General features: G+C 31.6%; 1 protein-coding gene across 1 annotated transcript in view; it reads right to left on the minus strand.

Annotated features, from left to right (window-relative positions):
• LOC126755139 (E3 ubiquitin-protein ligase goliath) overlaps nucleotides 1-18,962 on the minus strand; it is a 117,772-nt gene that overhangs the window by 45,445 nt on the left and 53,365 nt on the right. The window lies entirely within an intron of this gene.

Raw genomic sequence — 18,962 nt, forward strand, 5'->3', positions numbered from 1 at the left:
AATTTAAAAACTAAATTAAATTAAAAATTAATTAATTAATTAAATATTTTTATATTAAATTAAATAAATAATTTTTTTTATTAAATTAATTTTTTTTTAATTAAATTAAAAAATTAATTTTTTAAATAAAATTAAAAAATTTAAATTAAAATAAAAAAATTTATTAAAAAATTATTTTTTTTAATAAAATTAAATAATTAATTTTTAATTAAATTATTAAATAATTAATTTAATTTTTAAGTCCTAAACTAATTGTTTTTCTCTTTACTCTTTTAATTTATTTTGATTTATTTTTTGTTTCCACTTCGCCTGAGGAGTCGCCAGCGTATTGCAAAAATTTTCTATTTTGTATTTTCTATTTGTAGGCATAATTCGGCCGTTTAGTTTCGAAACAGTGAAAAGTAAATTTCCATTAATTTTTTAATCTTTTCGAAATTATTATTTTGATTTTTTTTAGTTCCGAAGATTTTATTGGGTCAGCACATTTTTTAAACCAACACAACTGCATATTTAACATTTTGCTTATTTTTGTTTTTTTTTCACAAAACATTCCAAAAAAATTAGTGATATACCGTTTCAAATCATTTTTTATAGTTCTGAGATTTTTCACATTTTATTTATTTGCTTTTTAATTTTTCACACGAAAACCGCACATGTTCAACACTTACACAATGTTTCCATTAGTTACTTCGTTACAAAAAGAAAATCACCCGCCACACACAAACCAACACAAATTTATTAACTTCACCTCATACACACCTCTCACCACACCGCGCCACACCTCTCTCGGCCCACAGGTTAATCGTTAAACTTGCTGCTGGCCATCGATTGCCTCGAGCGCTTGAACGATTGCGCCCAGTGGCGGTAACAACTTTTGATGTAACCAAGCGAACACGCCTGCCGGTGTTGCAGTTGCAACATTAAATCGTAGAAAAATTACAAAATTCAAAATTCACCATAAATCACGTACGAAAATGCGCACGTTTCAAAACCACAACAACACGCACACGCCAGCACCACACGAAACGGCCCTCTGTCTAGGCGTCCAATAACAAAACAACCGGACGACGTCGACAACGATGGATGGATGGACAGGCGAACGAACGGAGCTGCCGGCAGCAAAACACAACGCAACGAGTGCTGCATTTATAAGTTGTGTTTCGGTGTTGCCTTCGCCCTCCCGACGCCCGAAGCAAACATATGTTTTACTTTCCGGGGAAAAACTTGCGAGTTTACAAAATAGCTCATGAAAAGTGTGTGCAGCAAAGTGGAGACAGCAAATAAATTGCGTTGGGGAGCGAAGCGCGGAGTGTGGTGTGCGCTGGTGGCGGTGTGAGGAAAAACTTTGAAAAATATCCGAAGCAGCAAATAATGCAATAAAGCATAAAGCGGAAAGGAATTAAAAGTTAGATGGACTGCTACATGCACAACGCTGGCGGCGACGACGCTGACGGAAGGCGTTGGAGACGACAACGACGGAGAGTCGCAAGTTTTTCTGGACAGTAATGCAGCGCCAAACTTCCGTGCGCTGCGGTTTCGGTTGCACCAAAGCAAAGTAAATTGAGGAAATGTGGATAAGAACGTGATGTTTGCGGCTGCAGCGAAAAGTAACAACCTAACAGCGGAGGTACAAAGCTTGAGGCGAAAACAGAATAAGATTAAGTTATCGACAAAATTAGGCTACATTTGCTAAAACGCTTTTTGTCTGTTGTAAAGGATTGCGGATTTTAAGTCGAAAGCCATAGAGATCATTGCGAATCCACTATCTCATCCGCTACCTCACACGCTGAATCTATCAACCCGTCCTAACTGCTTCGGGAAATACAAATATATTCTTTGTCCTCAATTTCCTTCAAATAACAGATTAAGTTATCGTGAAAATTAGGCTCTATTTGAAAAGACTCTTTATGTCTTTTCAGGAGGATTGTGGATTTTGGGCCGACGGTGATAAAAGCTCAGAGCGTATACTCTTTATTTACTGCCTCCTTAGAAAGATTACACTTGGAAGATCAGCTGAAGGCGATTCTCTGGAATTTTGGATATTGTCTCTAGGAAAATACCATAAAGGTAACTCGATTTTACTGGAGAGTACCAAAGCTATCTACTGCCTTTCCGTATGAGTTTGTTTGGAACCTAATTGTATCGAACGCAGCACGTCCAGTAACTCCAGAACTCACAAGGACTCTTCAATATTTTTCGTATTATTTGGAAGCTCCACGGTAAGAGACGTGCTTGTAATCTGGAGCTCGAAGCTGAATCGTCGCTTCAGCAGGAAATCTTCTTCTATTTCATCTACTCGTCAAAAATTCCAGAATTAGCATACACTACTGCCTTCATAAAGCTTCCTGCATCGTCACAAGCCCTTCACAAACTCAGACTTCCAACACACTACGACACATGCTGACACTTGACCAACCTTTAAGCTCGTCAGTTAGTCCGCTCGTGTGCCTGCCATCCGGTTGTTGTGTGCGGGTAGCATTGCTACTGGCAAAAAACGTGACTTCCGTCAAGGCTGTACTGCACCGCGTCCGGCTCGCGCGCCCAACCAGTCTTTACACACGAGCAGCTCATTTGTTAGTTTTTAGCTCTTGTGTTTACCAACTGGTCCGGCGAGTGATTTAAACTACAAACTTATAAGTCGTCAAGTCGCTAAGTCACTCGACAGCGGCAAGTCATGCTCACTCGTCCGCACACACACAGACACACAACGACTCCCACATGCCACTCAAACTATTCAACCATTGAAGCCGACAGCGCGACTGCTTCATCATCACCATCTTCGTTGGTAGCAGCAACAGCGGTCGCAGCGGTTTGGACGCGATCGTTACGAAGTCGTTGCAAAAATTGCTGAAAATCCTTCCTTATATGTGTGTGCCCCACAGCAACGTACGCGTATGCACATGACGGCCGCTGCGGAGCCAACCGGATTTGCTGTTAGAGGCACGTCTCAGCGGTGCCGGTCTCGGTGGCACGCAAGCCAAAAGCACACAAGCCCATTTACTGCCTTCTACTTTAAAGTTTTTCCTTTCAACTTTTCTTTTCTGCACTTTTTCGCTTTAAGGCATTTAGCAAGTGCGCTTATGGTGGGCGGTGGACCCCGTTCCCCCATCCATATGTATTTCATTAACAACGGAAAGTGTAAAAATGACTTTACTTAAATGGCTTCTCGCCAACTTTGCTGGCACACAAACAGTTGCCGGGTAACTACAGCGCTTGAATGCCAGCCAACAGCTTTGTAGGCGCTGTGGCTTACACGACTCTTTGTTGCCATTTCGCCCGCTTTTGGCCGCAAGCCACCGCGTTGCCACATTGCCAGCAATGAAATGGAATTGATTTTCACTACTTCAGCGGTCGGGGTGCGGCACTAATGCACGGCAGTAACCTAAATATACGAGTTACTTGAGGTTGCAAGCAGCGTGGCGCTTCCGAGCTTTTGACTCCAAAGTTGTGCTTCGTCTATGTATAATCGCTAAGAGATGAATAGGCGATAAGCAAGGAAATGTGCACTAATAATATGGTTAAGTATGGGCATAAGTATAGACTATGTACTGTGAATAGCATGCTGAAGCGAAATCCGCAAAAAGCTCTTTAAAAAGCGGATGGAAAATTTCATTTAAGTGAAAATGATTTTACAAGTCCATTGCGCAATTTTGTGGGTAGTGTACACTGCGAGAAATAATCTTATGAGATATCGTAAACATATTTTTATTTGTTTGTAATTTTACTTATGGTAAGCTTTCTGGAAATATCGCCAAAATTTTTGAAATGAATATCCTTTGAATTTTGCTAGTATTTTGAGAATTATTAATCGGGTAGATATTTGCTCAACACCTGAAACCATCTAAGGAAAGCAAAAATCGCCAATTACTTATAATATTAAATAAGAGTCTTACAAGATCTAGTTGTATAGCTTAAAAGCTTTCATAGAACAACCTCAAGCTTCTTAAAAATATAAAGCGATTATCCTCTTCCTTTTTCTTGGTAAATCTGGTTCTAGTTGTATGTCTTCGAAGCTTTCATAGAAAAACCTCAATTAACTGAAAAAATAAAATGATTATCCTGTTACTTTTTCTTGATAAATCAACATCTAGCTGTATATCTTCAAAACTTTTATAGAACAAATTCAAGCTACGGAAAATGATAAAGCCACTATCCTCTTCTCTGTGAAATTATATTACATTCGGAGTTTTGTCCAAAACCTTGACCATCTAAAGAATGAAAAAACTCCCAAAAAAAGTTACACTACAGTCTTACAAGGTCTAGCTGTATTGCTTCGAAGATATCATAGAACAACCTAAACTTCCGAAAAAGATAAATAAAGATGAATAGGTGGCTTTAACAAAGCTATGTGTGAATTTATCTAAGGTTCAGCGCTTCAGAGATTCCACGATAAATCATAGAAATCATCCGCAGAAAAATGTCTCAAAATACTCAATAGTTTAGGAAATAGAAACCGACTGTCAAGGCTTTGAAAGTTTCAAGGAGGATTTCATACGTAATATAAGAGTTCCACTTCAATTATTAGTATTTTTTTAATTAGACCAGCCATGAGTTGCTTTAAGACCAATTACAGATTGTAAGTAAAAGCTAGGTAGTTGAACCTCGTTGAATGTAGATAAAGGTTTGACTTGGAATTTTGACTGTTCTGAGTTATTTTCAAGATCACTGTTGGTGAGTAATTGAATTGGAATCAATCCTTTCAAACCAATTGCTAAAAGAGATCGTAATAGTAATAAAAGGTTTGAAAAAATTATAAAGTATATATATTGTATAAGTGTCGATTGATAACTGTATCTAGTATAAACCATAACAAGCCAGGTCCTCTCGATCTAACAAAGTCCAAGTCCTTTCTACCAAGTCATTCATCATCCTCGTCCTACTATATGGTGGAGAGGCATGGACGATGACAATATTTGATGACTCGGAGTTACGAGCTTTCGAGAGAAAGGTTCTACGAAAGATTTATGGTCCATTCCGCACTGACAACGGCGAATACCGCAGTCGATGGAATGATGAGCTGCGCGAGACATTTGACGATATTGTTACAGTTTAGCGAATTGAAAGACAGCGGCGACGCTGGCTAAGTCATGTCGTCCGAATGGATGAAAACACTCCAGCTCTGAGAGTATTCAACGGAGTATCCGTCAGAAGGTGAAAAAGAACCTGGCTTCGGTTGGAATCGTCGCCAAACTGCGAAAAGGAAGAACGATTTCTACGCCAATAAAGAAGAAGAAGTTTGTCTATCTGTATGTAGTATACCCGAACTAGTTCCTCTGAAATTTTGCGCTCGTCTTTCTTCCACCAAGAAGCTGATCATTTGTCGGAACGGCCGATATCGAACCATCACAGGATATTGCCATACTGACTTCAGGGCAACCGAAATTAATGACTTTTTAATTTATTTTAAAAGATTTTGCTCAGTGAGTATACTTTTAGAGAGGTTAAGGTTATCAGCTGTTCGAAAAAAAGGGTGCTCAAGTTAAATGGGGCTTTCGCTATGCAACAAAATTGGGTTATTGCGGTGGTGCTGGAAAAAGTCTGGCACTAAACCATTTCCTACTTACAAAACTCATATTCTGATAAAAATTTATACATATACAGCAGTACATAAGGGTATGTACATACATACATATGCAAGTGTACTTTATGGTTGCCCTTTATGCGACAGCAGCGACCGGGAATGCTGTAACATTTGGCAACCAGCCAAAATACCACAATGATTTATTGCCATCCAGACTAAGTGTGGCGGAAAAATAGAAGCAACAACAGAGAGACAAGCACAAGAACATCATGAAAAATGATATGTTTAAAAAGATAAAGCGTGTAACTAGCCCAAATAGAATTGAAGCTGTGACAGAGCAACCGAAAGGAAGTGATAAAACATGTTGCACAATCCACACGAATGGGCGAACAACAGCAAGAACAGCGCACGATTAAACTTGAAGTGTGCTTTTTTACCCCTTTTTCTCATTTTTCATTATTATTTTTTTATTCTTTTTATACTTTTTTATCTTTTTTATGTTTGCTTATTTTATTTATATTTTTTGATATTTTTTGTTCGTTTTTTTAATGTTTTGTTTTTGTTTTTTTTTTTATGTTTGCGCAACTCTGCTACTGCTTAATGCGGCGTGTTGTTTAGCGCGACGGCACAGGCGAGCAAAAAATATATGACAACAAAGCGTGTTTTTTATAGAAAAAATTAGATTACATGCAGCTTGTGATTATCGCCGTTGCCAAAGCTGCTGTCAGTGCAATTTAATATATAAAAATCGATGGCGATTTATTATGCTTGCTTTGTTGTTGCTGCTGTGCGCAACAATGCCACTATTTATGGCATTATTTTTTTCGGAAAAACATTGTGTTTTTTTTTAAGTATATATTTTATTCATAAATTTTCTTATACTTATTTATCTCTGTTTTTATTAATTTTTTGCAAATGAGTTTTAATTTTTTTTTAGTTTCTTTATTATAGATATAAAATATTCCTTAAAATTTTTTAATTTTAATTTTTTGGTGAATTTTATTTTTTTTTATAAGTATATTTCATACATTTTCTTATTATTTTTATATTTTTTTTTTAATTTTTGCATTTAAGTTTTAAATTTTTTTTGTATTTGTTTTTTTTTTGTATGTTTTTATTTTTTTTGAATTCTGAATTTTTTTTTATTATATAAAAATTTAACTTTAAAAAATTTTATTTTTAATTATTTAGAGAATTTTTTTTTATATATTTTATTCATTCATTTTCTTATTTTATTTTATATTTTTTTTTTTTTGCATTTTAGTTATAAATTTTTATTTTTATTTTTTAGTTTTTATTTTTTATATAAAATATTATATTTCAAAATTTTTTTTAATATTTTTTGGAGAATTTTAATTTTTTTAGATAGTTTTTTGCCATACATTTTTTTATTTTGTTTTTAAATATTTTTTTTAAGTTTTTGCATTTTAGTTTTAATTTTTTTTATAAATTTTTATATCTTAAAATTTGTTTTTATTTTTTTTTTAGTAATTTTTCATTGTTTTTATTATATATTTTATATTAAAAATTTTATTTTTTTTTAAATAATTTTTTTTTTTTTATTTTTTTATATTTTTATTTTTTTTATTTTTTTTTTTTTTTTTTTTAATTTTTTTTATTTTATTTTTTTTTTTTTTTAATTTTCTGCTATAATTTTTTATTTTTTAATTTTTAATTGTTTTTGGGACTTTTTATTTTTTTTTAATTGTTTATTTCTATTTGTTTTTTTGTATTTTTTTAAATATTTTTATTATTAATTATTACTTTTTTTTAACTTTTATTCATATTTTGTTTTTTTTTAATATTAACTTATTTACCTTAAAATTTAAAAATTTTTGTATTATACTTTTTATTTTTATTTTTTTTTTAAGTTTCTTATTTCTATTGAATTTGTTTTATGTTTTACTTACTGATATCAATATATGTTTTTTGTATCTATAAATATTTTTGTTATTAATTGTTTTCTATTTTTAATTTTTTTTTTTATATTAATCTTTTTATTTCAATTTAAGTATATATATATATATATCTATATTTAACAGTATGCTTACTATTTTTTTACTTTATTTTTTTCGTTTTTAATACTTACTTCAAGTAATTGTTTTTATATTTTTTTTATTAAAAATTTTTCTACATTTTTATATTTTTTAACTAAAAACTTATTTTATATTTTTTACTGATTTTTTATTTTTATTTTTAATTTTTAATTTAACTACCTTGTTTTTAAATTTATTTTACAATCTTTTTTTATATTCTATATTATTTTCCATTTTTATAGTGTTTTTACAATTATATTATATTTGTATATCTTTTCTTACTAAACATATTTTCCCTTATTCAATTTCGCTTTCATGCACGTATCACTCCTTCGCCGCATTGTTTGCTAAAAAACAGTTGCAGAAATATAAATGTGAGCACATAAACCCCCACTTCTGTATGCCATTATTTATATTGCCGACTTTTACGAGCTGCATTGGTAATTGTTGGCCTTCAGCCAAATGCTGATAAAGCCGCAGCAAAATACGAAACCTCTTTTCAGCAAATAAAATTGAAAACGAATGAACAAAAAATCCGCATAAAGTAAAATGTACGCGAATTCAGTCGCGAAAAGTACGGCTAAAGGGCAAAACGTGTAAACAAAAGTCAGTGAAAACAAAAGTTCGCCATTGATTTTTCCACCGTCGCTCGCGCGCCTCTTCACTGCACTTTTCACTCAGTAATTTTCCTTTTTCATTTTGCTTTCTTTTCAGCAAAGTGCTTTGGCTTTAAAATAGCATTACGGTTTGACCGAGCGAGCACCTGGTTAAGCGTTTGACGTACATAATTTCGCAGCTGCTCTGGCGGAAGAAAGTGTAAATACCAAGTCTGGCATGGTGAGTACACAAGACACAAGTAAAATTATGCATTAGTTGGCTGTGCAGTAAGTATGCACTGAGAAAAAATACATTTTGCTGCAAATATTCCTACGAACTCGAGTTTAGCATTAAACACTAAACATAAGTGCTGTAATCTCGCAATAAACTTTTCTTAACTCGTCTCAACCATTTTTTGTTCAGATATTTGTAGAAATATAATTTTAAAAATTTTCTTCATTCTTCGAAAAATTTTAAACACCAAATTTTTTATTGGAGTTCCAACGATAAACTCAGAGTTTATTAAACAACTCAATAAGTACACTTTAAATATACTTAGAAACACTAAATAACGCTGTTGTATACCTAAGATTTTCGTAAACACCTCAAAGAATCCTCTTTCTGACATATATCCTTAAACTCGAATGACAAAATTAAGCCCAGTTCTTAACAAAGAGCTGAATATGTATAGTTGACAGTTATTTATAAACACATAATCTTTAAAACGAGTTATACAATTAAACTCTAAACGATCTCTTAAACACAAAACCTTCAAAATTAAACTCAAAACTCAATTAGTGCACTTAGCATAAATTTATAAATACAAAATACTAAACTCGAGTTATGAGATAAACTCAGAGCTTCTCAAATCCAAAATAGTGTTGTTTGAAACTCAGAATTTCTTAAATAAACGCAAATAGCACTGTTTTGAAAATCTAAATTACTTAATCAACTCCAAACTATCTCTTAAAAAGTATTCTTAAACCCAAAACCTTAAACTCGAGTTACAAAATTAAACTCAAAATATTAAACGCGAGTTATAAAATAAACTCAGAGCTTCTCAAACACGAAATAGTGCGGTTTTAAAATCAAAGTTTCTTAAACACCGCGAGAAGTACACTTGGCAAGTATTTTCAAACAGAAAACCTTAAACTCGAGTTAAAAAATTAAATTTAGAATCCATTAAAGACCTCAATATGTACACTTGACGAACATTTATAAACACAAAACCTTAAACTCAAGTTATAAAATAAACTCAGAACTCTTCAAACACGAAATAGCATGGTTTTAAATTCAGAGTTTCTTAAACACCGCTTTAAGTATAAAAAACACAAAACCTTATACTCGAGTTAAAGTTAAGTTAAATTAAAGTTTAAGAAACTCTGAAACCCGAAATAACACTGCTTTAAACTCAGCGTTTCTTAAACCCTTTAATGTCTTAAACTCGAATTATAAACACAGAACTCATTAAAGACCGACAGATGACAGATGTTTCTAAACAAATATCCTTAAGCTCAAGTTTACATATTATAACTCTTTTATACCCATATTATACCTACAATATTAACGCATATTAATCGCAGTATTTCAACTATTTTTATTTTTTTTTTCAATTCACAACCCAGCAGCTCTCAATAACCAACCTCTATTTCTATTTTATTTCTATTTGCATAATAATATTATTTCGTAACCCAAATAAATTCGTTTTCGCACACCAGCATTGGCATTTCGAAAATGTTTTAACAATTTCATTTGAATTTGAAAGAATTCTTCAGCAATTTAAATGCTGTAATTTGTTTACTTAAGCAATGACTTACATGCTTGCGCTAAGAGCGCCGCTAACTCAATAAAACGCTTGTGCAAGTGTGAATAGAATTATAAGCGTTTTTCAAATAAACTCACACACTTGCGCCACTGTAAAAGCATATACATACATATGTAAGTACATATACATGTACATATGCATGAATGTGCATATGTAAGCAAGTAATTAAGCATAACTTTTGAAATTTGTTTTCGTTGTTTTCACAATATTTCAAGCAGCAAATGTAATTCTCCGGCCGCTGTTTGTTTGGTTTCCCGGTTCGAGCGCTCTTCGACTTATTTGGATAAACAAATCCAAAAAACCTTAATATTTGGTGTTGCATGGAACACGAGCGGGTTGTTGTTTGTTGTGCTTGCAATTAAACATACTGAGTAATTGCTTTCCGAGTATTTTCGTTATTTTATTGCGTATGCTTTGATTACTCAATCAGTTGATTGCACTTCCTGGTGCTTAACTCAAACTTGAGTGGCGCATGCTGAGAGGAAATCAATAAAAGGTGATACTCTTAGAAATATAACGGCTTATTAATGGATTATTTGGATACAAGTATTATGTAAATTCCTGCTGATTGCAAATGTATCTACAAGTATTTGGTTATTTCAGAAATTAAGGCCACATGTGGTGGATTTCACAAAGCAATATAATGACTCTAATCACAGCAATAATGTCTCAATCACAAAAATAATGTCTCTCAATCACAAAAAAATGTTTCAATAACGAAAACTAATGTCTCAATCACAAAAATAATCTCTCAAATCACAAAAAATAATGTTTCAGAAAAATAATCTCTCAAACACAAAAAATAATATTTTAATCACAAGATATAATGTCTCAATCACAAAAATTCTGTCTCAACCACAAAAAATAATGTCTCAATCACAAAAAATAATGCCTCAATCTGAATTATTAATATCTCAATCACTTAAATAATGTCTCAATCCCAAAAAACATTGTCTCAATCACAAACAATAAAGTCTCAATCCCAAAAAGTAAAGTCTCAATCAACAAAATAATGTCTCAATTAAAAAAAATAATGTGTCAATCACCAAAAATAATGACTCAATCACAGAAATAAGATCTCAATCACCAAAAATATTGTCTCAATCATAAATAATAATGTGCCAATCACAAAAGAATAATTTTTCAATCACAAAAATAATATTGTCCCCACAGCAATAATGTCACAATCACAAAAAATAATGCCTCAACCACAGCAATAAGATCTCAATCCCAAAATATATTGTCTCAATCACAAACAATAAAGTCTCAATCCCAAAAAGCAAAGTCTCAATCAACAAAATAATGTCTCAATCACCAAAAATAATGACTCAATCACAGAAATAAGATCTCAATCACTCAAAATATTGTCTCAATCACAAAAAATAATGACTCAATCACAAAAAATAATGCATCAATCACAAAAATAATAATGTCTCAAGCACAGCAATAATGTCACAGTCTTGAAAATGTCTACAGTTTGATTATTTTCTTAAACTTAGTCTAAAATAAAGCGAAAAAGTTAAGTGAGTAACTCACATGTCATAGCAATTCAAGCATAAGGTTTTATGCATTTGAAGACACCCATGTAGCTCGTTAAACTATGGTTAAGAGCTTCCAGTAGATAATTTTTCTTAAAGAAAACTTCGCTCTAGCACATGCGATCTCAAGTCTCTCTATTGTTCTTAAATGTTTGACAACACTATATAGTCTTTTAAACTGACCAACCATCAGTTTTCGGTTGAAGTTTTGGTTGTATTTTAACCTCAGTGTTTATTAAACACCTGAGTGAGACTAATTAAGAATTAGTGGAAGTTTAGGAGCAGTTTTGAGCCCTGAGGATCGTTCTGATGATAAAAGAGCCATTGTTTTTAATAGAGTGAAACAAGTCGTACAAACATTATTGACATATTTCAGGCACAAACTCGCGTTTAATAACCAGTTTGGCATTAAACATTTTTCTCAAACATTGAGTTTGTTATACAAAAACTTTTCGTTAAGCTTTTAAAAGTTCACCGTTGTATAGTATGTACTAGTGAGTAGACTTCGAGTTTCCTAAACACCATAATGAGAATACTTGGGAGTTAGTGGCTGTTTATAGGTCATGTTGATCCGTACAGGTCAATATGTTTAAAATAAGACCACAACATTAATACAGTGAAGTTCGTTAGATTCTTAACAAGTTTCTTGTTGTTCTTTCATGAGAGAGGAAGAACAATCGAGTTAATGACTTTTTCGGCACGAACTTTTATGCACTTAGATTCACCCTACAGTACAGAGTGCTAACGCAATATATTTTCAACTGACAACGCAATAATCTTTAATATATTTTTTTTATTCTGACTACCGATAAAAATTGATTGCTTCAAGGATAATAAAGCTGTAATCGTAGCAATTTATTGCTATCTTTATGATCCAGCAATACATTGTAAGCAATCTGGTATCTCATATGTATTAAACACTCAAGGTTGGGTAAAGTGTCAAATACAGCTGTCAATTGTATGAGTAATTACTGTTTCGCACTTGATAAGTAAGAGTGTGGCCGATTTAATATAGCAGATATTTCGTAAAAATGAGTCAATCAAATGTAGTTAATTAAATGAGCTGCGACTAAATATGATTGATATGATTGTATATGACTATTTATGTTTGTATTAATCTACAGAATTTTCGAGAACCATCTTCAAAATCAAAAATGCATATTATCTCGCAAAAAAAACATGAAATTGCTTCTGTAGCCATCGTACTTTCGAGATCTGGCCCTCAGCAGCTATTTACTGCTCTCAGATCTCAACAGATTACCCGCTAGCAAGAAATTTTCGTCGAATGGAGATGTGCTCACTGAAACTGAGGCCTATTTTGAAGCAAAGGACAAATGATACTATACAAATGGTATCGAAAAATGTCAGGGTCTCCATAATCAGTGTAAAAAAACCAATTTTGCCGAGGACTTTTCAACTGACCTCTTAGTATACTCTAATTTAAGAAACTTCTTTGAAAAAGTCATCGAAAAGTCAAATAATACTTAGCCTAATTTGCGAAACAATGTCATGTCCATTGTGAGAACAAACGAAGCGTTAAAATTTATATATACATAAGTATGTATGTATATAATTAATGAACACATATTCACAATACGAAGAACATGTCACTCGGCACCAACCAATAAAGCTACGGAAATACAAAACTACAAACAAAAGTACGAATTTGCTGAAGCAAAAGGACATTAATTAGGGGCAATTATACGAGGTGGTCATGGAAATCGGAAGATCGGAAGTTACAGCCACTTGAAATTACAGAGAACTACGCAAGACGAGGCCAATTAAAAAACTGGCAGCATTTGGTGCAAATAAATGAAGGCAAACGGAAGAACAAAAGAAATCAATAGCAAAAAAACAAAGAAAACAAGAAAAAAATCAAGAAAAGAAGCAAAAAAAAAAACGAAGAAAAAAAATCGAAGATGAATACAAAAAGAAAATAAATAAGAAAACAAGAAAAAAAGAAGAAAGAAAAACAAAGTAAATCGAAGAAAAAATCAAGAACAAATATCGAAGACAAACAAAAACAAAACAGAAATGCAAATAAAACAAACGAAATCGTGTAAGCCGTCTCAAGTGATCAAAAAAGTGTTGAAGTGTGAAAAAGAGTCTCTTCTGACAGTTGAGTTTTAGCAAAAAGTCGACAAACGACAAAAGCAAAAACAACATAAGCGTCTAACGAATAACTCTCGTCCAAGGAATAATTACACACAGATGTTGCGAACAGCTTGCGTCCATAATAAACAAGTACCAAAGTGCTTAAAGACAACAAAAGCAAGAACTACAAAGACCATAAGAGGAGCATAAAATGTGTAGTGCCTCCAATGGCATACGCTTGCCGGCCAAGTGGTAGCTGGAAAGCGAAGGCGAAAATTGCTTTGAAATTCTATTTTTATTTTTTTTATTATTTTTCATTTTTCTGCTTTATTTAATTTGCTTTAACAGTACTTTTTCGTATTTGTTTTTCCTTTCTTTAAGCGCACAAAATTCACAACAATCGCCGCAAGCTGTCCAGCGGCTGTGTGTTGTTGCTGCTTGATTATTGTAATGAAATGGAAATTACGAAATAGTGTACTAAATTATTACATAAGCAAATGTCGACGCTTGATAATTTTTGTTCTTGCACATTCCCCTCCATACTTTTTAAGTATTTTAATTTTGTTTTGTTTTCACTAAGCGGCTCGTTTTGGCGGAATTTGCATAATTCTTTGTGGAAAATTGTGAAAATTTGAGAGAGGAAGTGGCGAATTTGGACAAAGTGACTTACAAATTTTAAGTGATTTAAGTAGTGTGAAGTATTTTAAGATGTCTGTAAAAAACAAATATTAAATTTCAGAATTTGTATTCCGAAGCTCAATATTTTTTTGGAAGAATCCGGTTTCTTAGAATGGATCGGCTTTTACATTTCATGAGAGAAAATTTGCTATCAGAAGCAGTTACTTCCTGACTGTTGAACTCGCATTCAATCAGACGAGTAACTCAAAACACCTTTATATTATATAAGATTTGTAGCAGATGAAATTATGGTATGCTTTCATCTATACCTATAGGACATTACACCAATCACACCCACCATATTTTACTGAATTTTGACTAGGGATTTGGAAGATGTGAATATTTTTTCTGCTTTCCAATACCCTTAGAGGTTATGGAAAATGTAAATATTTTACTGAAACTTTGAATTCTATTTTCTGATTCTTGTGTAGATTCGAAAATTAGGAAAAATACTGTGAGAATGTTAGCTGGACGTTGCTGAGATCGGATTTAACTTTGAACTATTTTCTGTTGTAATCGGAATTTTATAACTCTGTGAAAAATATTAACATATTTGACGTTTTGAAAATGTTTTTAATATTTATAATAATAAAATTTTTTATGTTTAAAACAGCTGGCAATCCTAACCATAAACAATTACTATCAAAACCTTTTTATTATTATTTTTATTATTACAGCTTAAAATCTTAAGTCCTTATTCAACAGAATGCTCTTTGAAATATTCTTTTAAATTTTTATAACAGTTGGCAACGCTAATCCTAAATATTATATTTATCAATGAAAACATGATGACGCAACTTAGAGTATTAAAATAGATTTTGGAGTATTCATTCTACATATATTTTTAGTTAAACCAGTTGGCAACTCTAATACAAAAAATTTTACATCCAAAATTTATGTTCACATTTCCGAAGATAACCGAAAACTTTATTCATTACAATATATTTTCAAATAGTCTTTTAACATTGTTTTTGTTAAAACGGTTGGCAACTCTAATTCGAAAAATGTTTCAGTAAATACTTTTATTAATATTGCGCCAGTTAACACACAATTTTATTCAATAAAATATATTTTCAATATTCTTTTAATATTTTTTTGTTAAAACGGTTGGCAACGCTAATATTTAATATTTGACATTCAAAACTATTGTTGCACATAATAAAAAATTTTAGTAAAAAATAAGATTTGAATATAATACTCTACTATTTTTTTTGTTAAGGTTAGTTGGCAACACTGATCGGAAACACTTTATATGTCATTAAAACATTAGTATTACTACACATAAAAATATTGTATTCTACAGAATAGATTTTGAAACATCTTTTAAATTTCTGTTGTAAAAACGGTTGGCAACTCCGATCCGAAAAAAATATTTGTATCATTAAAAAGTTTTGTACGTTTTATTCAACAGCTCAGATTTTTAAATACTATCTCAAAGTATTTTTTGAAAGAAACATTTGGCAACTACAACCCTATAAATTAAATTTAACATTAAAAAAATATTTATTATGTATAAACACACATAACCTAAAGTTTTATTCAACAGAAAAGATTTCCCTTTATAATTTTTTGTTGAAATAGTTGGCAATTCTAATATTAAAAATTTTGCATTTTAAAATATTTTTTAAGATTATCACAAAACCCCTCAAATTGTATAAAACAACAATAATTTTTGTTAAAGTAGTTGGCAATTCAATAATTTTTAATATGTAAACAGTTGGCAACTCTAATCTAAAAAATTATATTAAACATAAAAGCATATTTAGTATTTCAAATATTTATAACCTAAAATCTTTATTCAACATTGATGAAATATTTCTAAAATATATTTTTTTTGTAAAGCCAGTTGGCAACCCTAGTCTCAAATATTTGGCATTAAAGGCAGTTTTTAATTTTAGCACACACATAAAACTTAATTCACCAAAAAGACTTTGAAATATTTCTGAATTTTTAAACGGTTGGCAACTCTAATCGCAAAAATTAGAACAGTTGGCAACTCTTAACCTATCTCCTAAAGCTATTAAACCTTGAGCACATCTTTTGTTGTAAAATATTTATATCATGACTGCTTACACCGCTCTTTGTGCACTTCAAAAGCAATACGAATATGTGGCAACACTGGCGTACATAAAACAAATACATACGTATTTATATGTATTTGTGTTAATGCATATGTGCACACGCACATGCTGAGTGCAATCAAACACATATTGACGCTAACAAATTGATGACACTTTAATTATGTCGGTGACGCTGAGCTACTGCTGTTGCTGCCGTTCATGCTTAGTGGAGTAGTCCACTGGGCGTTGCCATTCGGAGATAATGATGTTGCAGCAACATCCGTTACTCAGCCAGTCAGTCAGTCAGTCAGACTTCGATAGACAGCGCCAGACAGGCAATCAGTTTTGTGATATCAAACGAGTACAAATGCATTCACATGGTTGTTGTTGTATGTGTATACAACGGTTATGTCTCTCATGGGTGTAAATTATGTGGAGATATCACAACGGTTACAATTGCCAGTGCAATAACAGAGTAGCAAGCAGATAAACACTCGAGTCGCGCAGCTTTAATATTTGCTGAAGTTCAACGCACACACATACGCATACATACATATTTATGTACATATACATACATATACATATATTATATATGCATTTATAAACAAATCGCTCGCTGACGACAGGCGAAGTGTTGAAGTGCCAACTGTGGAAATATTGCCGTTCGGTGTGAATTTTTATTCAACTCTTGCAATCTATACGCTGTTTGCTTCTTCAGCCGGTAGTCTGCCTGTTTGTCTCTGTGTGTGTATGTATCTGCAGTCTGTACAGTTGCCACAATGGATGACTTTGCGCGTCAATTTTCACTCTAAAACTCTTGTAATTGAAGTTTAATTGAATTGTGTGCCACAAATTGCAAACACACACACGTATATAAATAAATGTTGCTACACACATTTACATACACATAGATATGTACATACATATGTATGTTGGTATTTATTTCGCATTGCAGCGAACTTTCATTGTGCGTCGGTGTGGTGGCACGCAGCTTGCGGTCGCAATGTTATCGCCGCTTCGTGACAACAACAACTACCATTTACGTTTATCATATTTTCACTCAATTACCGTTAGTTTGTATTGTAATGTAGCTGTTGTTTCTAATAAAAAAAATTAATTGCTGGTGAAAAACCATTGCTGTTGGTCTCTGTGGTGCTGTCGCTGCGGCTGTCACTGTTGGCTCTTCTGTTTATTTATTATTGACGATAATTGCAATTTAGCGTTGGCTATGGAAAAGTGAAAGAGCGCAAGAAATAGTCATTGCATGCGAGTGTTTTAATTAGATGCTATTTTTGGAATTGGAATGGAATGATCTTTAATTGTCCTGAGGAGACTGGAAATTATATATGTACATATGTATGTATGTATTTATGAGTATGTATGTATGTACATATATACATAAGTAATATGATACGACGTAAGGAAGAGGTATACATACATACATACATATGTATATATTTATGTATGAGACTTGGAACGTTGACGCTTTTTAGAAAGAGAACTTTTGGTAAGGAATATGTACATACATAAGTACATATGTACATGTATGTATGTAACTCCACAAAAATTAAAAAAATAATAAACCAGAAAAAGGATTATTTCGCATGTAAACCATATAGAGGGACAGACATGATTAACCAAAACTTAAAAAAATAAAATAATAAATAAAAGTCGTTAGAAGCCTCGAAATTTTTATTTTTTGTGTATAGAGAGACAGTTATGGCAAACAAACTTTTTTTCAATATAAAAAAAATAAAAGTTGTTCGAAGCCTCAAATTTTTTTAGTATATGGCAAACAATTTTTTTTTTTGGTATAGAGAGAGACGAATATGACTTAAAACAATTTTTAAAACATCAAAAACAAATTTAAGTTGTTTGAAGTTTCAAAAAATTTTTTTAATAGAGAAACAGATAATGCTAAGAAAACAACATTTTTAAATATAAAAAAGAATTAAATTAAATTGTTTGAAGCGTGAAAAAAATTTTCAGTATATAGGAAGACAGACATGGCTAAAAAATAATTTTTAAATTAAAAAAATTTAAAAAATGTTTGTAGCCTCAAAGAAATTGTTTAGGGTATACTGACGGACATGAATATGGATAAAAAAATATTTTTTAAATATCAAGAAACAAAATTAAAAATTGCTTGAAGCCTTATAAATTTTTTTTTTTTTAGTATTGTTTATAGAGGTACGGATATGGCTAAAACAAAAATGAAGTATCAAAACAAATTAAAAAAAAAATTTAAGTATCAAAAAAAATTAAAAGTTCTTTGAAGCTTCAAAAGAGTTTTATTTTTGTTTAGAAAATGGAACAAATTTTAAATATAACAAAAAAAAATAAAAATTTTTGAAGCCTCGAAAAAAAAAATGATATACATACATACATAAGTACATATGTATGTAGCTAAGATTTTTTTTTAATATCAAAAACAAATAAAAAACTACTAGAAGTTGGTTGAAGCCTCGAAAACTAATTTTGTCTATATTTTCTCTTTCTATTCTATTTTGTATAGTATGTACATACATACATATACATACATATAGTAGAAAGACGGATATGGGGAAAATTTTTTGTATATAAAAAACTATTAGAAGTTTTTGAAGCCTTGAA

This window comes from Bactrocera neohumeralis, chromosome 4 (genome assembly GCF_024586455.1).
Source record: "Bactrocera neohumeralis isolate Rockhampton chromosome 4, APGP_CSIRO_Bneo_wtdbg2-racon-allhic-juicebox.fasta_v2, whole genome shotgun sequence".
Lineage (NCBI taxonomy): Eukaryota > Metazoa > Arthropoda > Insecta > Diptera > Tephritidae > Bactrocera > Bactrocera neohumeralis.